This window comes from Poecilia formosa, unplaced genomic scaffold, assembly GCF_000485575.1.
Source record: "Poecilia formosa unplaced genomic scaffold, Poecilia_formosa-5.1.2 Scaffold245, whole genome shotgun sequence".
NCBI lineage: Eukaryota > Metazoa > Chordata > Actinopteri > Cyprinodontiformes > Poeciliidae > Poecilia > Poecilia formosa.
Genome location: NW_006800184.1, coordinates 175,451 through 196,330, shown reverse-complemented (window position 1 = coordinate 196,330; position 20,880 = coordinate 175,451). Strand labels below are relative to the sequence as shown.

The 20,880-nt window shown below is 40.0% G+C and overlaps 1 long non-coding RNA gene across 1 annotated transcript in view; it reads left to right on the top strand.

Moving 5' to 3' along the window:
* The window catches only part of LOC107838367 (uncharacterized), a 28,468-nt gene extending 17,711 nt beyond the window's left edge, over positions 1–10,757 (top strand). The window contains exon 3 of the long non-coding RNA XR_001664424.1: positions 10,178–10,757. This is a non-coding gene — a long non-coding RNA (uncharacterized LOC107838367). The remainder of the gene's footprint in view (positions 1–10,177) is intronic.
* The last annotated feature ends 10,123 nt before the right edge of the window (positions 10,758–20,880 follow it).

Below are 20,880 nucleotides of genomic sequence, written 5' to 3'. Positions count from 1 at the left end.
AAAGAAAAACCAAAGGAGAAAAATAAGCGGATCATAAAGAGCATGAATTACACTACCAGCGAGTCAGTGGCAGAGAGTAAATCTGCCGAAGCTGTAAAGAGTTATGCGTTGTGATCTGTTCCACCGATTGCTGTGTGCTTTGAGATAATTGCTTCCATTTTGTTGCACAGGGACTATTACAGTGTATGATAGTTGGATTACCATCTGTAACCGTGAGCTCCACTTTGCAGAAGCAGTGCTGTATCAGCAGCAGGACTTCTGGAAGATGTAGGTTTAGTGAACACGGTCGGCGTCGTAGCTCGGAGCTATTGTAGTAGTTATGGGCTCCCTTTATAGAATTTCACTTGCTGCAGTGAAAGATTTTTTTTCCCTCTGTTTGATTCAGTGAGATAACATTATCTGAATGGAGTCATCTCTTGTTGTTAGTGTGTAAAGTTACTCACTAGAACCTTTTGGGAATTGTGCTTAGCAATTTTTTGCTTTCCATTTGTAAAGTCAGAGGAATCTATTTCACCTGCCCATGTAGAAAAGGCCAAAAGGTGTTCTGTGTTTCTGTAATTATTTTAGGGTAGCATTAGGGAGTAAAACAAGATGCAATTTATTTTATTTTCCAGCACATTTTGATTTGTCAGTCCAGCCCCAGTGGCCTGTCATTCAGTCCTGAGTAAATCATAGATGGTATCGCTAAGGGTGTTTTCGCAACTGATAGTCCGGTGCACTCAGTTCAGTTGGGCACCAACGTTACAACATTTGTTACATTTTCAGCTGGTGTGGTTCTGCTCTGTGTCAAATGGATCAAACTGTTCACCACTTCACCGCAAAAACCTCTGAAGAAGACACCGAGTGTAACTTCCTTCTTCACAAAAAAAGGAAATGTAGTGTAGTGTTGTCAAAAATGTAGTGGTGTAAAAAAGGAGAAACCATAAACTTAATATAAAATCTCAAGGTTGGACAAGAGAGACATGTTGTGATTGGTTCTAACACTTTTTACGCAACATGGCAGCTATTCTTGTACCGTACTGAGAGACTCCCAGACAACCCAGAATAAAGTCACCTAAGATTTATGGCTTTTTTTGTTTTGGTTTTGGTTTTTGGTTTTGTTCCTCTGTTCATGTGATAGGTGTCTGGATTTGATTGTATTGGATCTGGATTTATTTTTCTGAAAATTCAATAAACGTATTCAAAATGTAGTGGAGTGAGACTTTAGCGGTTGTAAGATTTCTTTTTTGTCTTTGGCAAAACATCACTAACCATGTCTCCCACTAGCTCTAGACATGCATGTTTAAAAGCAATTCTAAAGGTGTGCTTTTAGTCTTGATGTAAAGGAACTCAGTGTTTTTGCTGTTTTGCAGTTTTCTGCAAGTTTGTTCCAGATTTGTGGAGCTAATAAAGGCGCCCTTAAATGCAACTGGTCTCAAGGTAAAAGTTAGAGTTATGATCAGCTATTCAATATTTTTTGGAAGCATCGAGAACTCTCTGGCATGAGGTTCTAGATTACATCAAGTTTTGCAGACACTTATTTTACTTGCATTTTTCAAGTAAAATTGCACGCATATATTTATCACTGACCAGTCAAACTTACACCTTGCTTCTGAACAGCTCCTCTTTTGTTTTGCCCTTTTGAAGGTCCCCCCTCCCCCCTTTTTCAAGCTGATTACTCTGATACTAGAGCTTGTAAGCTAATGTAGTTAAGAAAGTAGGATAGGGCAGAAAGGCTGAGATGAGTTATAGGACATTTCACAGATGAGATTATTTGTGGTAGAAATTCTTGGAATGGCTCACGTTAACCAGAAAGCGTATGTCACATGATCTAAAACACTTTCATGTTGCGTTGTGGCTGCCGGTGTGGCATTATGCTCGTGTGTGTGTTGGACTTGAGTTCCTTTTATGCGTCTCCAGTGGTCAGTCTGTGGCCGGACTCAAAACAGTGAGGGCTACTCAGACCGTCATGAAGCAGGGTCATATGCGCTGAAAAACCACCTTCTGTTCTCTTGTGGTTTTATTGTAGAAACAGTAATGTTCTGACCTCTCTAAAGACGTCTATAAAGGATGAGACGAATAAGAAAATCAATGGCAAAGATACAAATAAGAAAAGAAGTACAACATGTAAATATAATAGTGTACAGTTTCAGACTTAATGACAGACTAATTGAGTGTTTCAAACGTGTTGGGACAAGTCACAGTAAAGATTTTTGATAAAGTTTAATATTTGTCAACAGTTTATACATCAGCTCCCCTGTCAGTGTATATTTTCTATAAATTCGTATAGAAAATTAATGACTTTTTCTAAGATTTTTCTTTGCACAGACAAGAACTGGGTTCGCAATATCTGATAATATTCAGCTTTTTAGTGCCACTCTTATAATTCTTCTGGCTTATTTAACTGTTGTAACAAAATTAGCTTTGTTACTAAAGATAATTTGATAAATAGCTTAAATCTGGAAATTTCCAAATTGTGATTTTCAGAGGTCGAGATTTGTCAAACAAAAAATATATTACTTCTTTTAAACTGAAAGGGTAAATGGAAAAAAAAACAAGTAAAATTAGTAAAAACAAGTGAATCAAAAGCCTAAATTGGGTTCACTTTTCCTTTTAGCTTAACCTGCTACAACAACAAAAATAACTTTTACCGCAATATTGTGTTTAGAAATGATCAATACTGGTCAAGTATGTTTGAGCTGTTGTGACGTCCAGATATAAAGGTGTGTGCTTTAAGTTGTGTCTTATTTTGAAGTAAGAAGGGAAGTATGTTTTGAGTTGCCCAGTTGTGCTGGTCAGTTTAACAATGCGCTGTCTTTTGGGTTTGTGCTACAATTGTTACATTCAATTTTCTGAATATTCTGAAGGTTAGGAAACTGTATGAACATGGGTTTGCATATGTCTGTGAGCAGAGACCATGTGAAGAGGCCTGAGCTATTGGCCAAATAAACTAAGGAATGTTCCCAGGTTTTTGCGGGTTTGGACTGTTGTGACCACCTCTAATTCAGAATCTAAAATATTAATACAGATGAAACTTGAACTGGATGATTGAGCTTCAAACAGGGTGCAGGTTTCTTTCACACATTGTTAATATGGACAGAATAATGTCCTGATAGTTTGGTATATAATACTTTCCCTAACAGTCAAAAGCTTTACTGACTTATGACAACTTGTCTAGGACACTTATGCTACATGTTTTACATAAGCGCTGAAAATGCTGATCTGCCTAAGATGAGCTGAATGACTCCAAGTAACCCAGACCGTTTTCTGTAACCAAGTCTAAACAGAGGAGTCATAACAAAATCTCCGCACACCTTGAAAGAAGGTGCCAGCGACCTGCTCCCTGACAGCAGAAAAAACTTGCAAGCTGACGCCATCTTTACACACAGGCACCCTCTCTGAATTTAACTGCATTGGATTTTTGTTTCACAACGGAGTGTATATCAAGCGTTCCTTTGTGGCCCTGCTGCGGCCCGTAATGAATGCATGGCTAAAATAACTAAGTGGTAGAGGGAGTGAGGTAGGAAGGGAACATGGGGACGGGGGGGAGGAGGAGGAGGGAAGAGATGAGGCTGGGGGTGGGGAGGTGCGTGCTCAGAGTGAGAATCACTCTGTAAAGGTGGAGAGAGAGAGAGAAAGAAAGAAAGAAAGAAAGAAAGAAAGAAAGAAAGAAAGGTGAAAACATAAGGGAGGTCAGCTCTGATATGGCGGTTGGTATACATGTTTCCTGATGTTAAAACCCAGATAACGTAGTTTTAGTTGTTTTAACAGAGCCTTTTGGCTTCTTCCTGCTCAGTAAACGGAACTGTGCCCATTCATTTATCCCTGTTCAGATTGTGGCTATCCGTCTGGCAGGCGTGAGCTACAAACTTTTATAAGCAGATAATAAATGTCCCAAGGAGCTCATCATCGGCTAATTCCAAGGAAAGATACCGTCTAAACGGTTTTTGCGGTTTTTTCTAGTAAGGTTCCGTGAGTGGCGTAGAGAGGCCTGAGTTTTTGTTAAGCATTGTGTATGTTGACGAAGAAGCGTCTCCAGAGAGTGAGAGGGATAATTAAATATATCATCCAAATAGGTATTGATCGTCTTAAGGGTGTTGCCGTTAGATTAAAAGGTTAAAGAATAAAACCGCTTTGAGGATTAAATTATTGTGAGGTAAAATCAAGAGCGTAGAAAGATAAAGACTGCAGTAATCAGAATGTATGAGCCCTGCAGACATGCTTATTGATGTCCTATAGACGTTTAGAATCCCGTCAAGACACATTATGAACCGTAAGCAAACCCATTAGGACGTTTTATCTACCGCAAGGAGAGTCTGGGTTGGCTGGGACGCTGTTAGGTGAGCGCGTTGGCTGTTTCAGTTGCTCCACAATATCAGCTACAGTGTGAATGGATCTTTAAACAAAATTTTTTATTTTTTTTTTAAAGTGCGCAGTATGGCATCCCAGCCAAGCAGCGGAACAAGGTCAGGAAGTGCTTTTAATTTTTTTTTTTTTTCTTCTTAATCCAGACGTGTTTTATCTTTGGGGATGATAAGCAGAGGAAGTGGCTAAGCACAGGATACAGGCTCCTGTTACCCTTCTGTCTCCTTCTCAGATCAACCAATCGGGCCTGCAAATAGTGCTGAGTCAGCCACTGGGTTCTGCTCACGTATAAACGAAGGGTGGGGCAAGGGGGACGTTGGTGTCTGCAGTGGACTGCAGCAGCACTGCCGGCGCTAACCTCACGGCTACAGGAACTGAATCACCAGCTTCCAAGTCTCAGAGCCCCCGACTCTCTTAGATTGGCCCTAAGCGTCTTTGCTTAGCTGGATAATATACACGGCACCTTACCCATTCCTACAGTCAGTAGGTAATTAGTGGGAATAAATATGGCAAGCCACTGAAGATAAAGTTTATAGCCTGGCCACGGGTCAGCTTGTTTTATTGCCACAGTGAGCCTTGCATTAAGGTAATTACAAGTCATTTCACATTTTCATCATGTGTGAATTCAGGTTTTCTTTGGGTTGAACCTTTGAAGCTGACTTAGCTGAAATGCTGTATTAAGCATACTGCTGTTTAAAAGGGATTTATTAACCATTTAATAACAACAAAACTCAGGGCCAAGATGAAGTGCATGTGTGGGTCAGTGAAGGCAACATTTTGTTCTGACATTGCCCTCTGTAGTTTGTTTGACTGGATATCTGGTCACTGTGTAACCAAACATTCTAAGCCCAAAATCTAACACATTGTTGTTAAATAATGAACTTTGCCCTGACTGCCCCTTGTTAACAGTCCTGCTTGTTGTAATTAACAGAGCAAATCTCAATTCATGCTACAAGGATAGGCAGTATCAGTGGATAGGATGGGACGGAGGTTCCTTTCTCCAGCAGCCATTAGGTGAGAGGCAGGGTCACAAGTATCTATTCCATCAAAGGGCAGCACAAAAAGTTTAAGTATATTTTATTTAAATCCAACTTTTGCGACTTCAGCGGAAACAGTGATAGTTCTCGACAGTCTATCACTGTCTTCCCTGCTTTCTTCAAAGCAAATTGCAGGGCGTCTGCTGTACTTCTAACCATTTGACTTACTGGAGAGGTTGCCAGTTTGATTCTATCTACTCCCTGCCACATTGGGCAACACCCGTCTCCGTATCAATGAATGTGTCAGCCTGGATAGGTAAGCGGGACTCAGGGTTCTTAATTCTGTGGGTTCCATTTGTGACAGCGGTCTCCTGAAACAGCTTGCTCTAAGTTCACCGAGGTGACAGGAAGTGATTCTAGGCCAGCCCTCCCACACGGCGTGGCGCCGGGTGGAAAGCGGAGGTCTGGCAGTCACCGAGACAGTAGTTGAGACCTACTTGTCCTGATAAGGAGAGAGAGAGCGAGCAGGCGGGCGGACATGGTCAGTGAGTGAAGAGGCTGTGAAGCTGATGGGAGTGGCACTGCAGACAGGTTGTATCAGCTCAGCCCCTGGAGTGTTAGGTCATACATCTGTAATGAAAATATCACAATGAACAAGACTGACAGAGTCAACTGCGGAACTGGTTACAGAGTGTCACCCCACTTACATGGTGCTGGGCTGGCAGCTGCACTGTTACACCACCTGTATGGTATACGTCTCCCCAGAGACACCACACACTCCAAACTCCTGACCTTTCCCTTTATGACTCCTTGACTGTCTTGGACCGCCGGCGTCCAGCTGTCCCTAACCATCATCTCCTCCTCCCCTCTGTCTACAATATAAGGGCAGGAATGCAGTGGACAGCACAGTCCCAGAATAGACAAGTAGCAGCCCATATCACCAACCACGCAATCTGCCTGATAGAGGGCACCTACATTACAAGGCAGCCTGGAGCAAGAGTGCAGACACATGCAGCACGTCAGCCCACGTACAAAAGCCCCAGCTGCAAAGATGCCAAACTTGTGAATGCACAACACCTTTTCTTATTGTGGGTTTGATCCTGATGGAGACGCCCCCAGTTTAGTGTTGAAAGAGGAGTCACCGGCGAAGCCTTCAGCTGGCATCTGATCGAGGTTAATGATAAAACGCAATGGGTGTAACGATTCTGTTTGATGTTGGATCTGAGTGGAGGTGCGCGGGGTGAAGGAGGGTTGGATGTTTGATGAGTGTGTGGGCCGGAGATTGGTGGAGTGAAGCACTGAAATCGCAGCAAAGGGATTCTCTCCCTAATCTACAGAAAATCCTGCTATGAAAAGGATTCTGGGTGTAGCGCTTTCTCCTCTGAAGACGATATTCGCGCTTGAATGCTCACAGAAGCTGGCAAAGCAGTCTTCGCTCTCGCTCTCTGTCTAATGTGGACACTCACAGATCATTATCTGCCAAAAGAGGAGCAGAGGCACGGTTCAAACGGGGGGCCTCGCTGACATTGAAAGCAGACGTGAGCAGTCCGTACGAGTTATATGCCTGGAGTCACCGGATTCACGTGCATTCCTGCTGCCTGGCTGCATGTTGTTGATAGCTGTAGCTCTGGAACTGGTAGAAGATTCAAGCCATGAAAGCTCAGATTCTCCTCCAGATACCACATGCTGAGTTTCTACGCAATCCGGAAAAGGTGGAATGTGATTTAAAAGTAGGGAAATATGGCAAATTAATGGGAATGGTGGGAATTGTGAGCTTGTCTAAATCCATCCATTGTACATTTGTCCATCCATCCATCCATCCATCAGTGGCCTGCTCTTATGTCCATCCATTCTTCTCCCCTCTGGTCTGTTTTTTGACATGAAAAATGTCCTCCTGCTCCTTCCAGTTCATTTTACACCCGAGTCATGGATGCACAGTCATCAATTTGCGAAACTCTTGGGTGACAACTTTATTAAGCATAAGAGGGATGGAGTTAACAGGAAAGGATGAGAGATCACTCTTTCCCTACCCTCGTACATATAGTGACAGTATTTTTATTTTATTACAAACTTCTGCCTAGAAGGTGGATCCCTCCATTGTTTATTTGGTTGCCTGGTTCTGCCATTTTACTCCATTCAGTATAATTTTGTCTCACATGCGATTTGTATTCAACCTTCTTATAAAACATTTATCTGTAACTATGATACATTTGGGCTCTATGAATACTTCAGATTGTATTAAACATTCATTTGAATGAATAAAGGTCAGTGGTTCCCCTCGCCTGAAACAACAGGACTGCATCCAAAATGCAACATCTCCAAACTGTTAATGAATAGTCAAGTTTTGATTAAAAGCTTAATCAGGCACAAGTTTATTAGAAACATACATGGAATTTAACAGTTGAGCTAATTTTAAAACAAGTGTATGAAATAATATTACAACTTTTTAAAAAAAGAAATTCAAATTGTACAACTGAAAATCAATTGTGATTCCCATTGCTGCAAAATTAATACATTAAATATTCCACTTGTAATGGTATAATTATGGTTATGATACACATCCCAAAGCAGTAATATTAACTAAATATCAGCTGCAAATTTTAGAAGCAGTCTTTTGAATGTTGTGAATGTGTTGATTCTTCAAAGGAAAATAAAGACAAATGTATTAAAATAGTCCTTCAACTTTCAGCCTGTATTTTTTATCTTTACTTTTATGTGTTAATCCAATGTATATTTTTACTAATGTTGGTATTTTATTGTAAAGTACCTTGTGTATAAATCAAGTCTACTTCAATAAACGGTCAACACTGTTGCTTTGTCATGTTACCCATCATCAGAAACAATTTCTTTAAAAAAAAATAAAATAAATAAAACATGAACTAGATTACCTTCTTATGGAAAACTTAGAATGTGTTCAAAATCATTCTAAGCTGAAGTGGTTTTAAGCTGGTAACAAACAGAGCCTCTGGTCTGCTGGAACTAGCCTAAGGGAGAACCCAATCTATGCCATGTACAACATTAACTACTCCTAATCTTTTAATAGAACCTCTCTTCTAAAAGGCATGAATGACGTCTTTAAAGCTAGAAGCAATCAGTTGAAGACATTGAACCCTGGCCAATAAAATAGAGACATATATTTCAGGATCTACAAACATAAGCACCAGATTGGTCGAACAAATGCAGTTTTGTGAGCAGATACACAAAAATGTGGTAATAGCAGCGGTACTATCCATGAGTCAAGACCAAATGCAAAGCTTTAAAAAAAAAAAATAGAAGCCACAAGAAGGAGAGAGGCGCTGAAGCTATGAGAGGAAAAGAAGAACGTTCGGACACGATGGGAAACAGAAGGACAGCAGGGTTGAAGGAGACGGTTTACATTAACAGAAACGAGTGTCAGTCTGGAATGTCTGGTTGAGTAAGAATGTGGAAATCTGGAGGTTCCAGTTGAAACAATGGAGTCTTTATGCAAAGTGTTGTCATCATAGATGCTGGAGTGATGTGAGATGAATGCTGATGGTCCAGTCTGCTTAAGACTGAAGAGAAAACTGCCAAAAGAATATCTGATACTCTCTCACACAGATCACACACACACATGCACACACATGAGTGTTTAGATTCAGGTATTTTCAGATACACTCTACGTTGGGCTGTGGTAGCCACTAAATACATCTTGTTTTAACTTGTACTGCGTATTTTTCAGTGATGATGGAGTTTGTTGTTTGTTGCTATAGTTTCCTGGTTTTGTTTTTTTTTCTCTATCCGCACCATGTGGAAGCAGACTTCTGTAATCTATGTATCCGTCTTTCCTTTCACTGTTCTTTCCCTTTAAACCCTTTTCCCACCTTTCCGTCTTTCTTTCCCTCCTCTGTGTCCGTTGAATTTGAAAGAAATCCAAAGCAATTTCTAAAAAAAAGAAAGAAAAGTATTCTGTCAATCCTTTATCCACTACAACGAAGCACCAATCACCCACCCACACACACCTTTGATATGTTGTCGTTTCCTGTAGGTCCTTTTGCATTATGTGAACAAATCATGTACCTACAAGCAGAAGGATCTGTAAAATTGAAAGCTGAGATATATTAGAATTTACATAAATAATAATAACATAATTCCATCAATAAAACATCAATCTCTAAGATTTTGCAGCCAGTACCTACCATAAACAGTTTATTTCCTAATGATTAAGTTATTAGCCGGACTAATTGAACCAGGAAATGAGTTTCTCCAAGGACGAGCGGAGCGGTGAGCCAGCAGCACCGCTGAGTACATGGACTCTGTGCTGCCGCGCTCACCACCGCGCCTACGATAAGCGGCCTTTTCCACTGGTACAATCGTCCCAAAAAACGGCCGAGAATAAAAGCCAAGGGTTTAGGAAAGAAACGGGTTTGAGTACGGGGTATGAGGGTGAGAAAGAAACAGGAAGAACGGATGTTCTGCATAGGGCCGGAGGTCAATGAGAGTTAATTTTCCTGCCGTCCTATCCGCTGGCTTCATTAGCAGTATTGACAGTTAGGTGATGAATTCATTGTTTTCTCTGGTTTGTCTGCAGCCATCATTTATATGCACTCCTCTGTTATCTCTCAGGGCCCTGCTCCCTGTTTTTCTCATCGCTTTTTCATCGCCTACATTTTTCTCTGTCCTCTATCTCTCCTGCTCTCTTCTGTTCTTGTTCACCATCTTTCCTTCTTCAACTCTTTAAGCACACAGTTTTTTTTTTTCTTTCTGTATTTCCATACAGTAAAGAACATAAGTTACTATTAGTGACAGTTTGCCAATGCATAGGGCATTGTGAACGCATATAGAGATGACGCACACATACATGATTCCACTCACATTTGGGCTCTTGTCTCTTTCAGATTATTCCCTCTTCAACCTCTTCTTCTTCTTGGACCCAAAATGCTTTGCTAAAGCTGGTAAAATGGAACCAAATCAACTGTTCAATGGATTTGGTCCCCTTCAACCAGCTGTAGCTGTGCATTGATCACTCCGAGGAGCCGACTGACAGCCACACAGTGGGACAAAAGGGACGCCTCGTTTTCCTCTCCACACATAAACTCATTCTCAGCACCGGCGACTGTGTGCATTTATCTCTGTTAAACAGATTACCAGAAGCAATTTACTTAATCTGACTTAAACAAGCCAAGTAAGTAATTATAGATATCTTAGTGCATGCATTGTTATGCTGTGTAAAGCTGTAACTGTATTGTCCTTTGGAGAATTGAATTGTTCTTTGGAGATTTTCCCCAAAAGTCCACTGAGAGGTGATGCTATAAGAAGTAAAATGGCTGAAACTGTGTGAGAAAGGTGCTCAGGTTTGTGTGCTTTGTGTGTATAAATATCAGTTTAATAAAGCCTTATTCTGAACTTCAAAACCAACTAAGTATGTGCTTACAAAGCGGTGCTGGAGCTCATAAGTAATAAAGTTGTTCTCATCAAGTGATCGTGATGTTTTTAATAAGAACACGACTGGGATCCAGCTGGTTCCTGGGCTTGAATTACATCCAAAGTTTAATTGACATTAACATCATGCTGAGCGGCAGATTTATGCAAGACCAACGCAATCATTATCAGTGGAAATTGTTCTGTTACACCTGCAGTTTTTCATCCCTTTGTGATAAAGGCCAGTTTTTGACATTCTTGGTTAAGATATGTATATTTACATTTACCAAATCCTTTTGCACATGGTAAAGGACTAAAATTTGAGTAGGTTTATGTAGTTTGGGGGTGGGGGGGTCATCTTTGATACAGTTAATATCTTCCAGGTTGGTCACCCTTACTTCACCGTTCAACAGTGTAGTTGTTTAGTGTTGGTATACCAGCAGTTTCTATTCAGTTGCATCTTTTCCAACTGTAGGCAGGACTATGATGTAGCACATGTCATTTTCTAAATAATCTGACAGTTTTAAGCATCATCCCTCTCCATTAAAGTGGTTTTAGTCAGAGTGTCTTTTCGGAATTCCGGCCCTTCAGACAATCAGAGCTTACCACTTAAAATCAATTGGAAAAACATTTAAAGTATTTTGAATAATAATGCCTTATCCACCATGTGACCATCTGTGCCTTTCCAGCTTAGTTTAGTTTGCATTAATTCATATACTTTTTATAACTGTGTCATAGTTTCCTCGTTTTGTTTTGTGTTTCTTATTGTTAAGTCATTTTAAACTTGCTTGTATAACCTTTGTTTTTAACATTGTCCCTGGACGACAGATGAAAGATTGTCCTTTGATGAAAAATAGACTTTTGGCTAATTTTGGTGCAATTACAGAAATGTTAATTAATGAGTGTTTTCCCTGCCGAATAAATAAAATGAAACTGGAAAAAAATATATAAGATAAGTAGAATAAACACTCAAACCTTTAACACCTAGCATATAGCGCTACCTATGTTCTTACTTTTCTTTATCTTTCAATTAAAAGAGGCATGCTGGCATAACATTCTAATTATATATCAGTTTTAAAGAATGCATGTAAAAAGTAATTCAGTTATGAATTTTCATTTTTTGTAAATGTAAAATGTTTGGGATTGTTCCTTTGTAGGTGTATGTAAAGTGTGTTGTAATTGTAAGTAGGCTGGGTACCATACTGTGGTGCGTGACATGATAAATAAATTAAAAAATCAAATCTGCTAAGGTATTTTACTCACTTCTTCCTACACAATTTTTAAGCAGACATTTCCCTCCAGCTGCACAGACAAACAGTAAAGTGCTCTTACATTAGCAATGTGAAACTGATAGAGCTAAGAGTAAACAACCTATTCTATTTTAAAACTTTAATTAGTTGTCTGAAGCCAAAAGGACTCTTTTAGAGCTTCTAGAATAATAATAAAAAGAGTCTAGCAACAATGGTTGCCGGTGGGAGCAAAAAAGCTTCGGTACTCCTAAAAATCCTCTTTAAATACATGTAACTGAAGCATTTCTAATAGATTGTATTTATTTTAAGCAGGTCAAAGTTTCCAGCAACTTTTATTCAGTAATCTTTTTGTTTCCCTGGGGTATAAATATAACATGACATAGCAACCCATTTAGCCACTAGTCATGAGGACGGATGACAATCCATTTTTATCTTGCTACCAGACACACTGAAAAGGAAGGTGAGAGAAAAACAATCTCTGAAACTCACTGTTGGAGAGCAGCAGCAAAGCATGGTGTCTCGGGATGAAAATGTCACAATGACGACTCTCACATAGTGTTTCACTTCCAAACTCCCAGGAGATTTTGTTAATGCAAGGCAAAATAAACTTTCTGAAATATCTATACACTGTAAATGTAATTGTCTAATATTGACTGCAGTGTATGCCACTGAATTGTGACATACACTGCATGTATGTCACAATTGGGATGGCGATACCATCTTTTCATATGATTAAATTGGATCATATGAAGACCAAGTCTTTCTGTTTTGGACAGTTGGGATTTTACAAACAGTGAACTCTAAGCTCTGAATCAGCTTAGTTTACGCACACACACACACACACACACACACACACACACACACCTTTTCAGCTCTGTCCACAAATTTTCTCTGGGACTAATCAGCACTTTCTTATTGGTCACTCCAAATCATTGGCTTTATAGTCCTCAAACTATTTTTTAACTAATTAGGCAGTTTGCCTTTGGTGACTGTGCATTTGGAAACTACATTTGTTCCCAAGCTGTAACTTCATGGTGGATGTCTTCAGATCCACTCACCACATGAAGTCAATTTCTAGTTAGTTTTGGAGTTTCCTTCCTCAGCTCGGTATCCAAAATTCAGACTTAAATATGTCCACTTCTTGGACACTGACTTTTTCTCCTTTTTCAGTGTTATGAAGACTGAACAATCCCATTGTGTTCATGAAGTGCATGTGATTGCTTGAACAATTGAATCGCTCCCTAAGACAGTGTTTCCCCAACCCTGGTCCTCAAGGCTCACTGCCATCCATGTTTAAGGTGATTCGTGGCTTCAGCCCTGGTGATTTCAACCAACTGGTATTTGCTGAACTGCAATCAGCTGAATCAGGTGTGTTTAAGCAGCGAAACAGCTAAATCATGCAGGCAGTGTGTCTTGAGGACCAGGGCTGGGAGACATTGCCATAAGGCATCAAGAAATTTTACCCAAATCTGAACCAGACCTGTAGAGGTCCACAATTCTCATTTTGATTTCTTAACTGATTCTATTCACACAAGGTCTTAGGTTGTTTTCACACCTGATAGTCCGGTAGACTCGATTCAGTTGGGGACCAAAATTGCAACATTTGTTCCATTTTCAGCTGCTGTGGTTCATTTTTACACCGCACTGTCACCTGAACCAAATCCTTTCAGCAACCTGCGGCGCTGCACCAAGAACTATTAAAGGAAGTGACACAAAAAATCCCCTAAGTGGACACTGAGCACAACTTTCACCTTACTGAAATGTAAACAACAGTGGAGTGGTGTCAGATTTTAGTGGTTGCAGGAAGCGGCCACAGTTCACTTCCTGCTTCTGGAGTGATCTCCGGTCCATTTGGTGTTCACATAGGCATTAAAAAAATCACTTCAACCGAACCAAGACCTCGAGTTTTAGGGAGACCAGAGTTCACTTTTTTGGTCTGCTTCAGAGTTTGATTAGCCATTCACACTTCCCCTAATGAACCAGAACGTTAAATTAGCCAGAGTTCACTTAAAGCTGACTAAACAGGCGTGGTGTGAGTCCACCCTTAGTGTGTTTGATGTTGTTGCCCTGAAATACATTTGCAAGTTTGCATCCAACTAACTCAAATGGCTCTAAAGCCTGGCATTGTAACATTTGTGTATGCAAACTATTGATATTAAATAAAGTGTCAATCAAACAAATGGCTCTCTCATTATTCTGAAACTTACCGCATAAAAAAAATGTCAATCTTAAATGTAATGTAAAAATGTAAATGTCCAGTCGAATTAGGCAGTCAATTAAAAATGTTTTTTTTTTCAGCATCTGGTTTGCACTCTGTCATCTCTACCCAAAGGAGAGGTCGACCACTCGGTTATAGTAAATGATGGCATTAAAAAAGGTGACACTGCAGAACTTTAGGTGAAAACTGAGTTGAAACAGAACTAAATGAAGAAGTTGACGTGATCTGTCTTTCCATGCCAACAAAGGAGCTAAACATCTTATCCGCCTCCTTACCAGCTCCTTGTATCTCCGGCTGTGCGGAGCTTGGGGAGGTGTGACAGATGTTTTAATGCGGCTGTGATTTCTTATCACCACACAGCTGAAAGCTCCATTTGCCTTGGTCCGCTGTGATAGATGGGCGGCCGAGGCCGAGGGGAGAGCGGACGCTACGCTAACGAATGTTTCAGCACAAGCCCTTCAGAGCCTCTGAAGGCGCGAGGAAGCACACGACACGATGTAGACGACACACACTGCTGCCAATGGTGGATGTGGTCATTTTCGGTTTCCCGTGTCCCGGGTGTGATGAGCGAACGAGTAATTATGGAAAGGGAGGGACGTGAACGCAATTACACCCGGGGATGAAACACAGCTTGTCAAGACCCGGGGGCGCCGCCGTAGAAATGGAGAAATCAAGCAGAACACACGAGTTACAAGCAAACTCGCAAATAAACAAACAAAATGACAGCGATTTTGATTAAACCCCAGTGTGTTTACAACGCGTTAAATCGGCGGGATTACTGAAAGTCAGCAGCATTACGTCTCCTCGATGTACACGAGAGAAAGAGAGAGAGAAAAGAAAAGGGAAATGCCCAAAAGAACAGAAGTGATTCATCACAGCAAACCAGGTATGTATCACAGAAACACTTTTTTCTGTAAGCCACAGGGACTGAAGGCGCACCTGGAGTGAAGTCATCGCCGCACATTTTAATCTACTACACCTGGTCGTGGTTTTCTAGCCAGTTATTACACTGTAGTTGTAGAGAGAAGCTTCCCACCGAGCAGGAACTATACAGGAAAGAGTCTGTTAGCTGAAAACTCAGAACATTGGAGGTAACGCTCTGTTCTTTATAGGCTTCACAAACATTTTAGTACAATTCATGTTTTAGAGTGGAGAACTGTCTGTCAGGAATCCGGGGTTGTTTTTGATTTTGGTTTTGGATTTCTGGTGTTCCTCAACTAGAATCTTCCTTCATGATTCTAGTTATGTTTATTTAGTGTTTCTAGTTATTTTCTGTTGTTCCAGTTTATCATGTCTCTCTAATCTAAGTCGGGGGTCAGCAACCTGCAGCTCTTTATCTCTGCCCTGGTGGCTCCCTGGAGCTTTTCAAAAATGTTTGAAAAATGAATAATATGAGGGTGGGAAATATATATATTTTTTGTTCTAACATGGTGTCTGAAGGAGGTCAAACATGACACAATCATTCTTAACGTTTTCCAATGGTATAACAATGTGTATTAAATATTAGACTCTAAGTTATTCTTTTAGTGTTACTACTACTTCCTGTTCCTCTGTTCCGCTCTTTTCTCTCTCCCTCTCCTCAGTCTGTTTCCTCTCTTTCCACTCACACTTGCAATAAATTAGCTCATCAGCAGAGGCCCTGTGTTAAATTTATAATCTCCCCAGTGTTTGAGCCTCTCGTCCACACTCACCACTCGCCGGATCCTTTCGTCCATCCTACTCCCGTCACTTCCTTGTGCTGCCCTGTATTTTCCTGGATCTCTTTATGGATTTATTGTAGATTTTTGTTCTCTGATTTTTTTTTACTAAAAGGCCTTAATTTGGGTCTTTCTACAAATCCAAATGCCGACCATTCATTATGACAATACCCACAAAACAATGAAACCCTAAATTAAGAACTCATCGTCCACTGTGACAAGAGAAGCAAACAAACAAAAAAAAAAGACATTCTTCTTGCTCTGACTTTAATTGCTCAATATTTGGAATCACGGAACGTGCGACTTTGTTCACTTTCTCCTCTGCCATTGCCAAACTACAACCATAGGCAGACTATAATCCAGAAACAGTGCAGAAAATCAACATGTATTGGTTATAACTCCTCCTTCTGTTCGCTGATTGGCCGGGATGAAGTACATCCTGAGGAATCGAGCTCAATGGAAAGAATCCCACTGAAGGAAGAGGAGCAGCGGGGGGAATCATATAGGCAGGTAATGTCCTGGCCTGTATGGTGTGTTCCCTGATCAGAATAAGACAGTCTGAGGTTTAGACCGATTCTAGTCATTATTGTCCAATGCCATTTGTTTTAAAATTAGACTATTCTAGAACAGTTTCTTTGTTGGAATTTTCACTCTTATAAACTTTTTTTTTTTTTTTTTCAGGATTTCCTGCCCTGCAGTGCCCTTCGTTCTGCATTATTCATCAGGTTCCAGGTCATCATGCCAAGAGACCTGGGGAGCTTCTCTGAATATTTATGTTAAGATGTACTCAGGCCTCTTTTTAAAATTTTACTCCATGATAACGTGACAAAATCTGACTCAGGAATACAAATGTTAGAAATATCTTCAAGTGACCCCCCAAAAAAAAAGCGATGATACAGGTACATGTGATACCAGCCCATCATGGATTATGATAACAGTGCCCTTTACTGTATTGATTTATTTATGTTTATCATTCTGCTTACAATGAACACCAAGGAGCAAAGTGCCAAGTCCCATAAAACAATGGGAGACATTTTAATATAGAAATTGAAATGGAGGTGAAGGGGAAGAAGAAAGGTGGAGGTACTTAGATACAAAATGGAGCTGTGTGCAGCAGCTGTGTGAGTTTGTGGAAGTGCAATGCTATGGTGCCAGGCCTCATCATTCACACTGTATCGATGTTTGACCACATTCATCAGCACTGGCTGACATTATTCCCTGAAGAGGGAGAAAGCTCACTTTTCTTAACTTTTATCCTGATCTGCTCCTTTCTGTTTGCTCACTTTGCCTCATGCTACGTTGAGAGTTTTATTTCTGTCTTCATGTTAGTTTTATTTCTAACATTTACAGTAAATGTGGAGGCAGTTCTGGCATTTCCTCCTCTTGTCATGCATCGTGTTCTTTTTTCTGATATTGGTTTGTTAACTTTGCCATCGTGTCCAAAACACAACTTGGGCCGGTTGGTGAAAGAGATCAATCGGATTTGAGCAAAATTAGCTCAGAAAATGACGAGCCAGCAAAGACATGAATCACACACCTTTACCGACACAAAAAACAGATTTTATTTATTCATTCAGGTTATTTTCTATCAAATATAAAAGTTTGTTCTGTGATCTGAATCACTTAAATGTGACAAGAAAAGCAAAAACAGAATGAGTCTGAAGGAAATACTTTAGAACAGTCCTGAGTGTCTATAGGTGTCTGGTATTAAGATACACCAGTTTTCAAAGGCCAGTTTAGTATTTTCTGTTGCAGTATGTTAACAGTTCTTTTCTGCAAATTCCCAACTTGAAGGAGCTGGTTGACTTGAAGGAGACCTGGGAGCACTGAGCCGTCTTTCCAACTTCCACTGGAACACCTACCGATTGGAAAAGGATGGTGAGTAAAAACAGCCCTAGATTTTCTGAGTGGAGGTGAAAATCCACAGGAAACAAAAGCAGCTATCTCACTGGCAGGGTTTCGGCTAGTTAGGAGGATTTTCTTGCAGTGTAAGCCTGATAACTACAGCAATAACCACTGCAGTCAACACCAGCATATTCCATAATGGTGAGCGTTAGAGAAATGACAGCCAGCCTATGATATTAAAGCAACAAAAGCATTAAATCAACTGATCCAACTCCTCTTCATTCAGACTTTTGTCTTCATCGCGAGTCCTTTTCCTTAGCCTGTCCTGCCTTCTTCTTCCCTGCCTCTCTTTCTTCTGCACAAGGCTTTTCAGCAAAAACATATTGATTTCCGACTCTCCCTTGTCCTTTCTTGGCCTTCTCTCCACACGTGCTCACCTCCCTGATCAGCTCTTCAGCAAAGATGAAAAAGCAAGCAGCAACACTTCATCTGGAGAGTTATAAATAAAGAGCCGCCAGATATTCAATCAGCTGATAAACTGACATCCAGTGGGAGGCAAAGTAAGAGTCAGCGTTAGAGCAGCTGGTAGATGTCATAAAAATGCTACATACACAGATACACATGCATGTCCATGGGAGTAAATATGTTGACCAATGACAGTCCTGATATCGTCTCCTGACCCTCTTCAGTTAGATCTTCAGAGAGAATCAACAGGACTTGGATTTGTATTATAAAGGTCAAAAAATGGGGCAGCTAACTGCAGACCCAACACATCCTGGACACAAACTGCTTAGACTTTTACCTTCACATTAGCACAGAGCAATATTTACAAACAGAGATAGTTTCTAGTCCTCTCCACCTTACAGCACGAATATGCATATTTTTAGTAAATGAATATTGGTGTACGTATTAACATGCACTTTTAAATCTCAAAACTTTACATATTTATCTTTGATGTTTGTATTCTCTAAGCACTTTAAAAATATATACATTTATTGTTTTCTACTGAAGATGATTCTGGCTTAGTGTGATACCTTAAATAAATGGCTAGTGAAACTAAATCAAGACCAGGATGGGGAAACTAAAGATTTCTTTTTTTTTTTTTTTTTTTTTTTAGTTAATCTGAACCAAAAGTGCTGCAAATGAAAGAACTTAAAACAAAAGTCCAAGACCACAAAAGGGGCTGAACCTCATAATGTGCTGGAGTTGACAATAAAAGAGCAAATAAAGCAATCAAGAAACAACTGAGCAGAACAATGAGCATGATGCACGTCTGACGTCAAACTGGTCTGATCAAAGGGTTAATCCACTGATCTGTGGAAGAAAAACGTTCAGAGCTCCTAACATGAAGAATAAAACATATGTAATGTTTCAAAAAGAAACATGACATCTGTCAATAAAACCATTTTAAATCTGTGTGTTAAGCATTCACTACAACATGGGTGGAATAAATCTCTACTGCTGCTGTCTTGAGTTTTTTTTTTTTTTTTTCCAATCTCATCTGACTGGGTTATTATCTCCGATAGTTTTGTCTTATCTGAATGGAGACATGCTAACCTCCTTTATCTTCCTTTTTCAGTCAGTCGCCTGGGACTTGTGTATGTCTGAGCATGTAGGACAATGTGTGAATGCAATGTTTGAAAATAAGCTAACTGGATGAGATGATATGAAGGAATCCACCAAACTAACCAGGGTCTGCTCTGTTTTCTGGATGCTCAGTTTAGAATTGAAAAAACAACAAAAAAAAATCAACACATTAGGTTGTATTTACAAATTGTAAAGGTGACATTAGACCAACCTGGATCTCTATTATTCTGACTGCATCTACAAAGTGTACTGACCACACAGTCCACCCTGTATAAACTAACACATTGCAACATCTCGGGTTTTTTGCTCACTAATCAGATTTGCTTCCACTTACTGCCAGGTGCTAAACAAAATAAGCAATAAAATAAAAGCTGCTTCACTTTTATGGTACGACATAAATCTGGAATCAAGGCTTTTCAGTCTCTGCCAGGGGAGGAGAAAATAATGTTTGATTAGACGTGTAATTTCCTGTGGTGTCTCCAACGAACTTATGCTAACACCAATGGCACACTTAATTATTCTTGTTAATGTGTTTTTACTTACTATTTCCATTCATTAACCTCAATTAGCCTCCGGAACGTAGAATAGAACCACTGCTGGCACTTCCTCCTTGTGACGTGGAAGTGTTCCCCACGTTTGTGTGTGAGCGCGAGTGTGTCAGCGCCTCTAATTGGAATGATAATTTGAGTTGGGAATAATTAATCACTCATTACTGTGTACAATCAGAATAAATGTGTTGTTAACATAGATGTGACACTGGGAATGCCTAAGTACACAAAGACAGCATGTGATTGCTCATACACACGTGAAGACAAAGGATGCTTACACACATGGCAAAGGAGAGGCTCTGTCACTGTCTCAGGCGGTAGGGAGGACCATTTAGATTAATCTGTGTCTGTGTGTTTGTGTGTTTAATTCCCCCTAAAGTCAGTAAAATAAACCACATTCAGTTAATTGTGCATTTAGCAAACAGAGCTAATCTTGGTAATTCTGACTGACCGAAAACATTTTTACATAATCTAATGTCAAACTGTAAGAAAATGTTTCAAAGAAGTAAAACTCCTGATATATGTCAACAACAAACATATTTATTGTTTTTAATCTGGGTTTTGGGTTCTTCAACCATCATATTGGTGCAAAGTGCTGTTACACCTGTTCAACTTTCAAGTGTGTCAGGAACAATTTTTAGAAATGGATATGGACGCTGACATTAGCTTTAGGGACGAACAGACTGGCTCTAATTGGTGAGCTGAGCTGAATTGTTTGAATCCTGGAGCAGAATTTAAACTTACATCACATAAAGCTAAGTATTACTGTTCTTTCATATTCATGTAAAATAAGTTCTAAATTAAGCATAACAAGATAATTAGATTAAAATACGTTAATTTATTGGATAGATAGGTAGGGATGATCCGGGTGTGAGGAAAGAAAGTCTCTATTTATGAAAGAAAGTCAGTAATGATAAAGACAGTGTTCAGTTCTGTTGGGGCAAAGTGCATCAGAAACCCTTCAGGTGAGTGTAAATCCCATCGCCATCTGTCTCAGTGCCTGCTTTCAGTAAAAGGAAAGTATCAGACTGGCTA